Consider the following 14,046-nt stretch of genomic DNA (forward strand, 5'->3'; position numbering starts at 1 on the left):
AAAAGCAACCTCAGCTCAAAAAAAAAAACTTCACAAAGGAGCAGATGCAAGAGAGACTTCGAATCCCAACAAATCATCTTCAGTGATGAGTCAACGTTCAGGACATACTGGGACCAAGAGAAATGTGTATGGCACTCGCTGAGAAGCAAATTTCAGTGATCACACTCATAGGCAACTAAAAACGTGGATGAAGCCAGACGAGTGTACTTCTTTAGCACTGTAGTGGACAAATCCCTAAAGCTGCCGAAGCAGCTGCGAGGTCACTACACAAAAGGCTCAAGGCAAACGAGTTCACCGAAAGAACTGGGAGCAGCTATGGTCTTGGTGGCAAAGCGGTCATGGGAGTTTAGTCAAGCGATTAAGTTTTATAGAGACTGCCGCCGACCCAGAAATTAAGCACTGAACGCACATTTATTTCTGATATTACGTGCTAACAGATTTGTGCCAGCCATTGTACGGTATGTTATGCAAGGTCCCGAGCCACTTTCATGACAGTTGTATCTATAGTGTGTACAAGTGTGTATACAGAGATAGTTACTACAGGTGCACAGTGCAAAATCTGTCTATACAGTCAAACCTCATTTATTTGGCCCCTGTTAATTTAAATATTTTGACCTGCTGCTCCCTCCCTTCAAAAACCTGCATAGATCCATAGCAGAGAACTCATTAATTCGGCGTGCACCGATTAACGGCTGGTGCTGAAGCGAGTTTTAGGAGTACAAGTACAAAATTGGAAATGAGGAGCAGATGGACCCCGATGACTTTGTCAGTATGCAGATGTGGATCCATGCCCTGGAAGAAAGCCCAGATTCAGGATTGCTATAAGCTGATAAAGACTTGCTATCACAAAAAGATGTCAAGAACATTAACATGGACCTTAAAACCTGCACCCAGAGGGAAATGTAGCTCCGCTATGGCGGCAAGGCTGTCTGCATTGACTCAACCCACGGCACCAACTCTCACGGGCTACAACTTACGACTGTGCTTGTAATTGCAGCTGACCGGACAGGCATTCCTTCAGCCCATCTTACAAGTACAAGTACAAAACTGGAAATGAGGAGCAGATAGACCCCAATGACTTTGTCAGTATGCAGATGTGGATCCATGCCCTGGAAGAAAGCCCAGATTCAGGATTGCTATAAGCTGATAAAGAGTTGCTCTCACAAAAATACGTCAAGAACATTAACATGGACCTTATAACTTGCACCCAGAGGGAAATGTAGCTCCGCTATGGCGGCAAGGCTGTCTGCATTGACTCAACCCACGGCACCAACTCTCACGGGCTACAACTTACGACTGTGCTTGTAATTGCAGCTGACCGGACAGGCATTCCTTCCGCCTATCTTACAAGTACAAGTACAAAACTGGAAATGAGGAGCAGATAGACCCCAATGACTTTGTCAGTATGCAGATGTGGATCCATGCCCTGGAAGAAAGCCCAGATTCAGGATTGCTATAAGCTGATAAAGAGTTGCTCTCACAAAAAGACGTCAAGAACATTAACATGGACCTTATAACTTGTACCCAGAGGGAAATGTAGCTCCGCTATGGCGGCAAGGCAGTCTGCATTGACTCAACCCACGGCACCAACTCTCACGGGCTCCAACTTACGACTGTGCTTGTAATTGCAGCTGACTGGACAGACATTCCTTCCGCCTATCTTACAAGTACAACTACAAAACTGGAAATGAGGAGCAGATATTTGAGCAGGAGCAGATAAATGAGGAGCAGATATAAGGAGCAGGCCACGCTTATTTTTCAGGTGAAAGGCTGTAGCCTATCGCAGCTATTGAGCGCGAGCATAAACATGTCTACGACTAGACATTCAGACCGTCCACCACGTCAATACGTGAGTGCCCAGCGCGGCGATAACTCCACGAGGTTGAGTAATGAACCTTACTCCTTCAGGGGAGTGCGCGGAGGGGATCGCGGTCGAGCCGACCACCTGCGCACGAGGCGGGGTGGTCCTACCCAAAAGCGAGGGAGCGGTCAAAAGACCACGCCGACGCCAGCCTCAACGTCGCGCGGCTCCCCGGCCGACGAAGGCCCTCCTCAGGCTAAGTTCCTTTCAACGGTCGGCACCGCACAAAAGAACGACTGTTTGTGGGGAGAAACGTACTTTGTCGATGCTGGGCACGAGTTGAAGCAATCTCCTCAGTGCCATACCTTCACTCCTGGCGCGGATGGACTTACCAACCTGGTGGATGAGGTTTACTCTAGCCTCACCGCCAAAGCGCCCACTTTTGGAAGAGTAGTGCCCAACTCCTGTCTGGGCTACTACAGTGCAGCAGCATGCTACGCTCGCATGCTATACATCCATCATGAGAACAAGAACCATCTGACCTATGACGAAAAGGTCTTTGTGCAGCGCATGATGGAGATGATGCCAGCGCTGCCAGAACCCATATCCGACTTCGTGTCTGGATTTGGGAACGTAAGGCTCCCAGACGGAACCTTACTTGAATTTGAGCTTCCGCCCCGAACCTACAAGTTTGTGAAACCCACATACGGTTGGTTCGGCAAATTCACAGCGGACACTCACTATTTGTACAAGTCCATTCCTTGCCTGGCTGTGTACGCCCAGAGAATCTGTGCGGACCTTGAAGCCAGTCAAGGGAAAGGTTCACCCGCATGGGATGTACCAGTGACTCTCCGACCAGAAAAGCACGGAGATGTATCCAGCAACCCCACACGAAACATCTTGGGGGATGACAAAGCAACGGTTTATCGCACTGACGCGATAACGTTCATGAAGTCGCTTGGGATTCGCTCTGACGATTTCCCAACTGAGAACAACTCTATCCCGTTCTCCCCCAAGCTACTACAAGCCATTGCTGTCCACTTGAGGGGCACCAATGTGTTTAGACTTGTGGAGGCCGCCTACGACACAGTAGGTTCACAGGCCCTTGTCCCGTTCCAGAGATCTGTCTCTGGGATTACAACTACAGAAGCGTCCGACAGGACAATGTTGACAGGCGAATTAGTCGCCCCATCTGCACAGCTAGTAGATAGCAGGTTGTCTACAGCTTCTTCGATATACCTGTACCGGCTGTTCAACGAGCCTATCTACAGGCAAGTACTTCCAGAAGTGAAGGCGCCCCGCGCGTCCTCCAAACCATTGCCTGCCGCGCCTCATCACGTCTCATCAGATATGGGTTGGTCAGCTCATGTAGATTATGTGGCAAACAAAGCTATGCGGAAGTTAATGTATCTAAAACGGGCCCTGCGGTACTCTACGAGGGAAGCCAAACTTTTGGCTTATGTGATGTGTATTCGCCCGATCTTGGAATATGCGAACGTGGCATGGTTTCCGTTTGCCCAAAATCAAATATCTACTCTCGAAGCTGTCCAGCGGAAGGCCGAACGTTTTATCTGCAACAGATACCAGCGCACCGACTCACCCACGCTGATGCTGACCGAGATTGGGCTTCATACACTAACCAGCCGTGCGCTGCTACAACGTCTGAAATTTTTGTACCTTATCTTGCATAACATGATTAAAGTAAATCCTGATACCTACATTTCTTTCAATACTTGCAGAGAAACCCGTCATAAGCATCAATTCACACTCCAAGAATATTTTTGTGCCAATAATACCTAGTTTTTCGTTTTTCCCGCGAGCTGTGCGTGAGTGGAATTCTTCAGATCAGAGTGTGGTCTCGCAGTCTTCAATTGACAAATTTGTTGACGCTTGTGTAGTTGTAATCCCAGAGACAGATCTGACAGTGAGATCAGCAGCTGACTGGACAGGCATTCCTTCCGCCTATCTTACAAGTACAAGTACAAAACTGAAAATGAGGAGCAGATAGACCCCAATGACTTTGTCAGTATGCAGATGTGGACCCATGCCCTGGAAGAAAGCCCAGATTCAGGATTGCTATAAGCTGATAAAGAGTTGCTCTCACAAAAAGACGTCAAGAACATTAACATGGACCTTATAACCTGCACCCAGAGGGAAATGTAGCTCCGCTATGGCGGCAAGGCTGTCTGCATTGACTCAACCCACGGCACCAACTCTCACGGTCTACAATTTACGACTGTGCTTGTAATTGCAGCTGACCGGACAGGCATTCCTTCCGCCTATCTTACAAGTACAAGTACAAAACTGGAAATGAGGAGCAGATAGACCCCAATGACTTTGTCAGTATGCAGACGTGGATCCATGCCCTGGAAGAAAGCCCAGATTCAGGATTGCTATAAGCTGATAAAGAGTTGCTCTCACAAAAAGACGTCAAGAACATTAACATGGACCTTATAACTTGTACCCAGAGGGAAATGTAGCTCCGCTATGGCGGCAAGGCTGTCTGCATTGACTCAACCCACGGCACCAACTCTCACGGGCTACAACTTACGACTGTGCTTGTAATTTCAGCTGACCGGACAGGCATTCCTTCCGCCTATCTTACAAGTACAAGTACAAAACTGGAAATGAGGAGCAGATAGACCCCAATGACTTTGTCAGTATGCAGATGTGGATCCATGCCCTGGAAGAAAGCCCAGATTCAGGATTGCTATAAGCTGATAAAGAGTTGCTCTCACAAAAAGGCGTCAAGAACATTAACATGGAACTTATGACTTGTACCCAGAAGGAAATGTAGCTCCGCTATGGCGGCAATGCAGTCTGCATTGACTCAACCCACGGCACCAACTCTCACGGGCTACAACTTACGACTGTGCTTGTAATTGCAGCTGACCGGACAGGCATTCCTTCCGCCTATCTTACAAATACAAGTACAAAACTGGAAATGAGGAGCAGATATTTGAGCAGGAGCAGATAAATGAGGAGCAGATATGAGGATCAGGCCACGCTTATTTTTCAGGTGAAAGGCTGTAGCCTATCGCAGCTATTGAGCGCGAGCATAAACATGTCTACGACTAGACATTCAGACCGTCCACCACGTCAATACGTGAGTGCCCAACGCGGCGATAACTCCACGAGGTTGAGCAATGAACCTTACTCCTTCAGGGGAGTGCGTGGAGGGGATCGCGGTCGAGGCGACCACCTGCGCACGAGGCGGGGTGGTCCTACCCAAAAGCGAGGGAGCGGTCAAAAGACCACGCCGACGCCAGCCTCAACGTCGCGCGGCTCCCCGGCCGACGAAGGCCCTCCTCAGGCTAAGTTCCTTTCAACGGTCGGCACCGCACAAAAGAACGACCGTTTGTGGGGAGAAGCGTACTTTGTCGATGCTGGGCACGAGTTGAAGCCATCTCCTCAGCGCCATACCTTCACTCCTGGCGCGGATGGACTTACCAACCTGGTGGATGAGGTTTACTCTAGCCTCACCGCCAAAGCGCCCACTTTTGGAAGAGTAGTGCCCAACTCCTGTCAGGGCTACTACAGTGCAGCAGCATGCTACGCTCGCATGCTATACATCCATCATGAGAACAAGAACCATCTGACCTATGACGAAAAGGTCTTTGTGCAGCGCATGATGGAGATGATGCCAGCGCTGCCAGAACCCATATCTGACTTCGTGTCTGGATTTGGGAACGTAAGGCTCCCAGACGGAACCATACTTGAATTTGAGCTTCCGCCCCGAACCTACAAGTTTGTGAAACCCACATACGGTTGGTTCGGCAAATTCACAGCGGACGCTCACTATTTGTACGCGTCCATTCCTTGCCTGGCTGTGTACGCCCAGAGAATCTGTGCGGACCTTGAAGCCAGTCAAGGGAAAGGTTCACCCGCATGGGATGTACCAGTGACTCTCCGACCAGAAAAGCACGGAGATGTATCCAGCAACCCCACACGAAACATCTTGGGGTATGACAAAGCAACGGTTTATCGCACTGACGCGATAACGTTCATGCAGTCGCTTGGGATTCGCTCTGACGATTTCCCAACTGAGAACAACTCTATCCCGTTCTCCCCCAAGCTACTGCAAGCCATTGCTGTCCACTTGAGGGGCACCAATGTGTTTAGACTTGTGGAGGCCGCCTACGACACAGTAGGTTCACAGGCCCTTGTCCCGTTCCAGAGATCTGTCTCTGGGATTACAACTACAGGAGCGTCCGACAGGACAATGTTGACAGGCGAATTAGTCGCCCCATCTGCACAGCTAGTAGATAGCAGGTTGTCTACAGCTTCTTCGGTATACCTGTACCGGCTGTTCAACGAGCCTATCTACCGGCAAGTACCTCCAGAAGTGAAGGCGCCCCGCGCGTCATCCAAACCATTGCCTGCCGCGCCTCATCACGTCTCATCAGATATGGGTTGGTCAGCTCATGTAGATTATGTGGCAAACAAAGCTATGCGGAAGTTAATGTATCTAAAACGGGCCCTGCGGTACTCTACGAGGGAAGCCAAACTTTTGGCTTATGTGATGTGTATTCGGCCGATCTTGGAATATGCGAACGTGGCATGGTTTCCGTTTGCCCAAAATCAAATATCTACTCTCGAAGCTGTCCAGCGGAAGGCCGCAATTTTTATCTGCAACAGATACCAGCGCACCGACTCACCCACGCAGATGCTGACCGAGACCGGGCTTCATACACTAACCAGCTGTGCGCTGCTACAACGTCTGAAATTTTTGTACCTTATCTTGCATAACATGATTAAAGTAAATCCTGATACCTACATTTCTTTCAATACTTGCAGAGAAACCCGTCATAAGCATCAATTCACACTCCAAGAATATTTTTGTGCCAATAATACCTACAGTTTTTCGTTTTTCCCGCGAGCTGTGCGTGAGTGGAATTCTTTAGATCAGAGTGTGGTCTCGCAGTCTTCAATTGACAAATTTGTTGAACTTGCTAGCATTTCTGTACTGTCATCAACGCGGATGTGATGTCATCACTTATGTGTCTTCCTTTTGCTTTTTATGTATAAATGTAAATCTGTGATAACGTCAGTGCATGAATGACGGTATCCTAAGTGTTTTTTTTTATGTGCTTGCCTCTTTTTTGTTGCAGTGTCTTCGCATACTCTTGTGTACAAACGCGTGTATGGTTCTATGAGCAAATGTATACGGGCACTTAATCCACTCCTGTAAAAATCCCTAAAGGGATTGACAGTATCTCCAAATAAATAAAAAAAAGATAGACCCCAATGACTTTGTCAGAATGCAGACGTGGATCGATGCCCTGGAAGAAAGCTCAGATTCAGGATTGCTATAAGCTGATAATGAGTTGCTCTCACAAAAAGACGTCAAGAACATTAACATGGACCTTATAACTTGTACCCAGAGGGAAATGTAGCTCCGCTATGGCGGCAAAGCTGTCTGCATTGACTCAACCCACGGCACCAACTCTCACGGGCTACAACTTACGACTGTGCTTGTAATTGCAGCTGACCGGACAGGCATTCCTTCCGCCTATCTTACAAGTACAAGTACAAAACTGGAAATGAGGAGCAGATAGACCCCAATGACTTTGTCAGTATGTAGATGTGGATCCATGCCCTGGAAGAAAGCCCAGATTCAGGATTGCTATAAGCTGATAAAGAGTTGCTCTCACAAAAAGACGTCAAGAACATTAACATGGACCTTATAACTTGTACCCAGAGGGAAATGTAGCTCCGCTATGGCGGCAAGGCAGTCTGCATTGACTCAACCCACGGCACCAACTCTCACGGGCTACAACTTACGACTGTGCTTGTAATTGCAGCTGACCGGACAGGCATTCCTTCCGCCTATCTTACAAGTACAAGTACAAAACTGGAAATGAGGAGCAGATAAATGAGGAGCAGATATGAGGAGCAGGCCACGCTTATTTTTCAGGTGAAAGGAGCTGCCTATCGCAGCTATTGAGCGCGAGCATAAACATGTCTACGACTAGACATTCAGACCGTCCACCACGTCAATACGTGAGTGCCCAACGCGGCGATAACTCCACGAGGTTGAGTAATGAACCTTACTCCTTCAGGGGAGTGCGCGGAGGTGATCGCGGTCGAGGCGACCGCCTGCGCACGAGGCGGGGTGGTCCTACCCAAAAGCGAGGGAGCGGTCAAAAGACCACGCCGACGCCAGCCTCAACGTCGCGCGGCTCCCCGGCCGACGAAGGCCCTCCTCAGGCTAAGTTCCTTTCAACGGTCGGCACCGCACAAAAGAACGACCGTTTGTGGGGAGAAGCGTACTTTGTCGATGCTGGGCACGAGTTGAAGCCATCTCCTCAGCGCCATACCTTCACTCCTGGCGCGGATGGACTTAGCAACCTGGTGGATGAGGTTTACTCTAGCCTCACCGCCAAAGCGCCCACTTTTGGAAGAGTAGTGCCCAACTCCTGTCCGGACTCTCCGCTGTGTTACCGCTGCTTCTCTTTGTCACCGAAAATTGTTGTCCATTGCCTGCTGACCATGTCTGTTCCTCCGATTAAATTGGTTATGAATTTCGGATGGAGCAAGTCTTCCCCTGCACCGGCTGCGGCCTAGCGTCGGCCTACCACAAGTACGGCCACCGGTGGCGACGGGCCCGGCCGCTAGGCCTAACCCGACGACGAGTACGACCAAGATGGCGTCCGACATGGAAGTGGCCACGTCGATGGGAGACAACATAACGTCAGCGCCGAGCATCGGCAGTCTCGGCGGGCGTACGTCCATTGAAGTTCCCGGAGAGGACATTACACCGGAAGAAGCCGAAGGCTGGTCGGCCTCCGGCAAGCGCATCAAGCAGATCATGGCCGGCAAGGAAAACGGTGAGTCCGCCGCCACTACTCGCCAGTCTAGACCCAAGACTAGGGCCAGTTTTGCTAAGAGAGTTGCAGCCTCGGTAACGAAAGCGGCGATGATGCCGATAGACATGCCGAAGGAAGACACCAAGATAGTCATTAGACCACGGGGAGGTCTCAACGTAGCGAGAACTGAGGTTTCAATAATTATGTCGGCCGTCATGACGGCGGTTCGAATAACGAAGGAAGAAGCCAAAGCACACACCATCTGCACGAACGCGCAGCAAAACATCATCGTGGTCAGCACCCCGGACGAGAGGCGTGCCACGCTGTACTCTTAGGTCAAAACCCTAAACGTAGGAGAGAAGGCATACGAAGTCAGCGCCTACCGAACGGCGCCGGACGGCACGGTCAAGGGAGTCATCCGAGGCATTGCCGTACACGACACCCCGGAAGAGATAACCGAAAACATTGTGAACCCATGCAACCCCCTAGCGGTGGAGGCGCACAGAATCGGCAATACAACCACAGTGATAGTACTCTTCGCTGGACAAAAAGTACTGAACTACGTCAAGTATGGCTCGATATTAGTCAGGTGCGGGCTTTACCGCAAGCACTTTGACGTGTGCAGGCAATGCGGCAGGATCGGCCATAGAAGAGACGTATGCCCGAATCCCAATGCCAAAGTATGCTTCGGCTGCGGAATCGTGAACCCCAGCGAGGATCACAAACGCGAATGCAAGCCCAAGTGCAAGCTCTGCGGGGGACAGCATCCAACGGGCGAGAGGGAATGCAAAAACAAGTACAAGATGCCGTATGTGGTCAAAAAACGGCAATGGGAACGCAAGATGGAAGCCATGCAGCAACAACTGGATCCGAAAAGCTTTCCGCCGCTGCGAGCGCCGTCTGCTGAGAGACCCCGCGGGGATTCGAGGCAGCGCGACAGCAGCCGCAAGAGGGACAACAGCAAGGGAGGCAGGAGCGCCAGCCGCCACAGACCGTCGCAGTCGGGGGAAATAGTCACCTGGGCCGAAGCAGTCAAGGCTAACATGGCAGAGAAGAGACAACCACCGGCGCAAAACGCTACGAAGAAGTTCCAAGAAGAGAATGGAATGGTAATAAAAGCCCTAAGAGACGAGAACGAGAAGCTAAAGCAGAGAATCGCCGAGCAGGACGCAACCATCAAGGAAATCAACGCGAAGCTAACGACATTAATTGCGATGCAGCAACAGCAGCAGCTGCTGCCGAAGCCCGCACAAGAGAGGGAACAAGAAGAGATAACCGAGGACGAACTAGAGGTCGAGGTGGACCCGAGAGCCACGAAAACGGCGGGACCGGCTCCCAAGAGGAGAGCCATAGAGGTCGCCAAGGAACGAAAGACAATGGAGAGAAGCGAAAAACAGGACGTCAGACTCGACCGTCTCGAGGCGACCAGCAAGGAAACCAACGAACGACTTACTGCGCTCGCGCAAACGGTTCAGCAGATGACAACGAATATACAGAGCACGATCCAGAACATGATGGCGCAAATGCAAGCACAGCTGCAGACGCAGATACAGGCACAAATACAATGTATGGAAGCACAGATCACCGCCAAACTGCAGCAATCATGGACGGGACAGCAAGTACAGCAGCATCCACACCCCCAGTGAGAGACCTCTTGGTCTGGCACTGGAACTGCAACGGCTTTACCGGCAAGAGAGCAGTGCTGCAGCAACACTTGCAGCAACTAACGAGGAAACCAGACGTCATAATGATTCAAGAAACACACAGCGAAGAGACGCCGAAACTACCGGGCTACCGGTCGCACGACAGCCCGCCGAGCAAAAGGGACACGTCCAAGGGCAAGGGCAGAGGGGTCTGCACCTTCGTTAGGAGAGGGATCACCTTCGTGGAACACGAACTGATCGGCAGAAGCGCCATCGAACACTGCACGGTGGAAGTAATCACGGGAAAGAAGAGGAGGGAGAGCACTTTCCTGGTGAACGTCTACAGCAACCCGTCCCACGGACAACAGAAATTCAAGGCACTGTTCCACAAGGCAGCTTCAGTCGCGGGAAGCAATACGCTCGTAGTGTGCGGAGACTTTAACGCACCGAGCCAAGACTGGGGCTACCACAGAACGACGGTCAAGGGGAGAGAGCTGATGCAAGACGCCACCGACGTCGGACTGAACCTAATCACGGATCCGGCCTTTCCCACCAGGATCGGCACATCTGTTACGAGAGACACAACTCCGGACCTTACCTTCATCAAAACTGAAGGAGGATCAAGAGAAGCGAAATGGAGAAACACGGGCCAAGAGCTGGGCAGCGATCACTACATCGTAGAGGTCGTCATACTGCTCGAAGGCCAAGGCAACACCGGCATAAGAAAGCATCGCATTACGGACTGGGACGCCTTTCGAAAGGCGCTACCCGCGGTGCAAGAGGACATTACGGACATCGAGCAATGGGCGGCCAACGTCGTTGAGACGACGGAAGGAGCCACCAAAGAGCTAGAGACGGACGAACGGATAGACAAGATGGACAGTCGGCTGGCCCACCTGATAGAAGCCAAGCAGTCCATAAAGGCGAGGTGGCAGAAGCGACGAACCAACCGAAGTCTAAGGAAGAAGATCGCCGAGCTCAACAGGCAGATCGAGGTCCACTGCAGGGTGCTATGCACCCAACAGTGGAACGAGGCCTGCAACGAAGCCGACGGACAGATGCACAAGGGCAAGACGTGGAACATGCTGCGGCACCTCCTCGACGAAACCAAGACCAAGGGCCACCAACACAACAACCAGGCCAGGATCCTACACAAGGCAATCTGCGAACACGGGGAGGACGAGGTCAAGCGGCGCTTGGACGCCAAGTACCTGCCGACCACCCCCACGGAAAGACACCCGTATTACCAAGGCAAGGAGAACGAGACGCTAGATCGCGACATCCAGACCTGGGAAGTAAGAGTTGCCCTGCAGGAACTCAATGGAAGGTCTGCCGCGGGTCCCGATCGAGTGACCAACAGAGCGCTCAAGAACCTCAACGAAGCGGCCATCGAAACGCTCACGAACTTCTACAACAAGTGCTGGCAAGAAGGAAGGCTACCCAAGCAATGGAAAGCAGCCAAGACGATCCTCATCCCCAAGCCTGGCAGGCCGCCCAACATAGAGAACCTCAGGCCGATCTCACTCACTTCGTGCGGGGGAAAGGTCCTCGAGCACGTTCTCATGAACAGGTGGCAGCGTTACCTGGAAGAATCGGAGCTTTACCCAAACTCCATCATCGGGTTTCGGAACAAACTCGGGACGCAAGACGCCATGATCTTACTGAAGAACGAGATCATCGACGATACGACGGGCACCAAGGACAACAGAGCCGTACTCGGGCTGGACTTGCAGAGCGCCTTTGATAAAGTGAGGCACTCGGCTATCCTGGCCCAAGTATCCAGGCTAAACATGGGCAGGAGGACATACCAGTACATCAAAGACTTCCTGACGGAACGAACCACCGAAATCTGTGCGGGAGACCTACAGCTCAAAGAGAAGAAGCTGGGCAGCGTCGGAACTCCGCAGGGGTCGGTGATCTCCCCGCTACTCTTCAACCTCGTGATGATCGGGGTGGCCACCCGGCTAGAAAGAGTAGCGGGAGTCCGGCACACCATCTACGCCGACGACGTGACGCTATGGCTACCGGGAGAAAGCGACGGACACATCGAGACAACGCTACAAGAAGCGGTCAACGCCATCGAGGAGCAGCTGGACGGGTCTGGACTCGTTTGCTCCCCGGCCAAGTCAGAACTGCTGGTGATTCCCCCGAAAGGATCGTGCAGGAAGAGAAAGAATATGGAAGTCAAGTACGAGCGTACCAAGATCACGGTCAAGACGGCGGGAGGACAGGTAATACCGGAGGTCGAGAAGATTCGGGTACTCGGGCTGCTCGTCCAGCGAAACCGAGTCAACGGTGAAACGGTCAACAAGCTCGCGGGCAAGGCGGCTGCGGCAATGAGACTCATCAAGAGGGTGTCCAACAGAAAAGCGGGGATGAAGGAGGAGAGCCTGACTAGGCTCGTTTAATCCTTCGCAGTTAGCCAGATAACGTACGTGGCCGCCTTCCACAACTGGAGGCAGAGTGAACGTAACAAGATAGACGCCACCATACGCAAGGCGTATAAGGCGGCACTCGGTCTCCTCAGGGGCACGAGCACCGAAAAATTCATGGCGCTGGGAGTCCACAACACGCTGGACGAAATAGCCGAAGCACAGAGAACGGCGCAACTCGAGCGTCTCTCCGAAACGAGAACCGGAAGACAGATACTGCGGGACCTTGGCCTCGAACCGAGGGAAGGCAAGCAGGAGAAAGACGTACCTATACCAGATAGCATCAACAGAAAGCTCAGGGTCTTCCCGATCCCGAAGAACGTGAACCCCGAGCACAACAGGGAGCGGAGGTTGGCGAGGGCCAGGGCTCTCGTGGACCTCCACGCCAGAGAAGAAGGCGCCGCCTACGTGGACGCGGCAGAGTATCAAGGGAGCACCGATGCATACGCGGCGGTGGTTGTCGGGGCATCGACGGGTGCAACGAAGACCGCGGTGAGCGTCCGGACTCGAGAAGCGCACCGGGCGGAGGAGGTGGCCATCGCCTTGGCCGTTTCCGACCCCGGATGTACTACAGTGTTGTGTGACTCTAGAACGGCAGTGAAGAACTACGCCAAGGGTAGGGTATGTAGTGAGGCCGCGCGCATACTGCGCAAGGCCGAAGACATCGGACGCAACAGTCCTGTGGTGATCAAGTGGTTTCCGGCCCACATGGGCAGTGACGTGTCGGAACGCGGAAACGTGAACCACAACGAGACGGCCAACTCGGCCGCGCGAGGACTAACCAACCGCGCGGCTGAAAGCACGGCCGACTCGGAGTCCTGGTCGCGACGCAGTGCCAAGGACAAGATGACCACCTTCAACGAAATAGTGAAATGGTACAGACTGAACAGACAGACTATGCCGCCACCTCACCCGGGGCTTACCCGGAAGGAGGCAGTGTTATATAGACAGTTACAGACGGGGTCCCTGCTCACCCCGGTGCTAGCTAAGCACGTGTGTCCGAGTGTGTACGCGAGCGACATATGCAGACTGTGCGCGAAGGAGAGAGCCACCGCGGCTCACATCCTTTGGGACTGTAGCGTAAATCCGCGCGAAGCCAGCGAGAAGACGACGATCCCGCAGCTAGAGGCTGCAACGAGGAGCTGCGATCAAAAGACACAACTCAAGGCCGTCCAGCAGGTCTCGGCAGCTCTCGAGAGGCAGCGACCGAGCGAAACCGAGGAGAGGGGGGCGGCACCCCCAGAAAGTGGGCGGCGGCCCTCTCGAACCCGCGGAAGTAGCGAGGGACGAAACAAGACCTCAAGGAGCACAACGCACTAGATTGACGTAGTGGCCGCGTCGCGGTAAAAGCTTGTCCTCCC

At 52.3% G+C, this 14,046-nt stretch overlaps 1 pseudogene; it reads left to right on the forward strand.

The window, feature by feature from the left end:
* The first annotated feature begins 8,390 nt into the window (after positions 1-8,390).
* On the forward strand, positions 8,391-10,446 carry LOC149333810 (uncharacterized; annotated as a pseudogene).
* The last annotated feature ends 3,600 nt before the right edge of the window (positions 10,447-14,046 follow it).

The sequence above is a fragment of the Amblyomma mixtum genome, chromosome 8 (genome assembly GCF_055824585.1).
Source record: "Amblyomma mixtum isolate Tamu chromosome 8, ASM5582458v1, whole genome shotgun sequence".
NCBI classification, from domain to species: Eukaryota; Metazoa; Arthropoda; class Arachnida; order Ixodida; family Ixodidae; genus Amblyomma; species Amblyomma mixtum.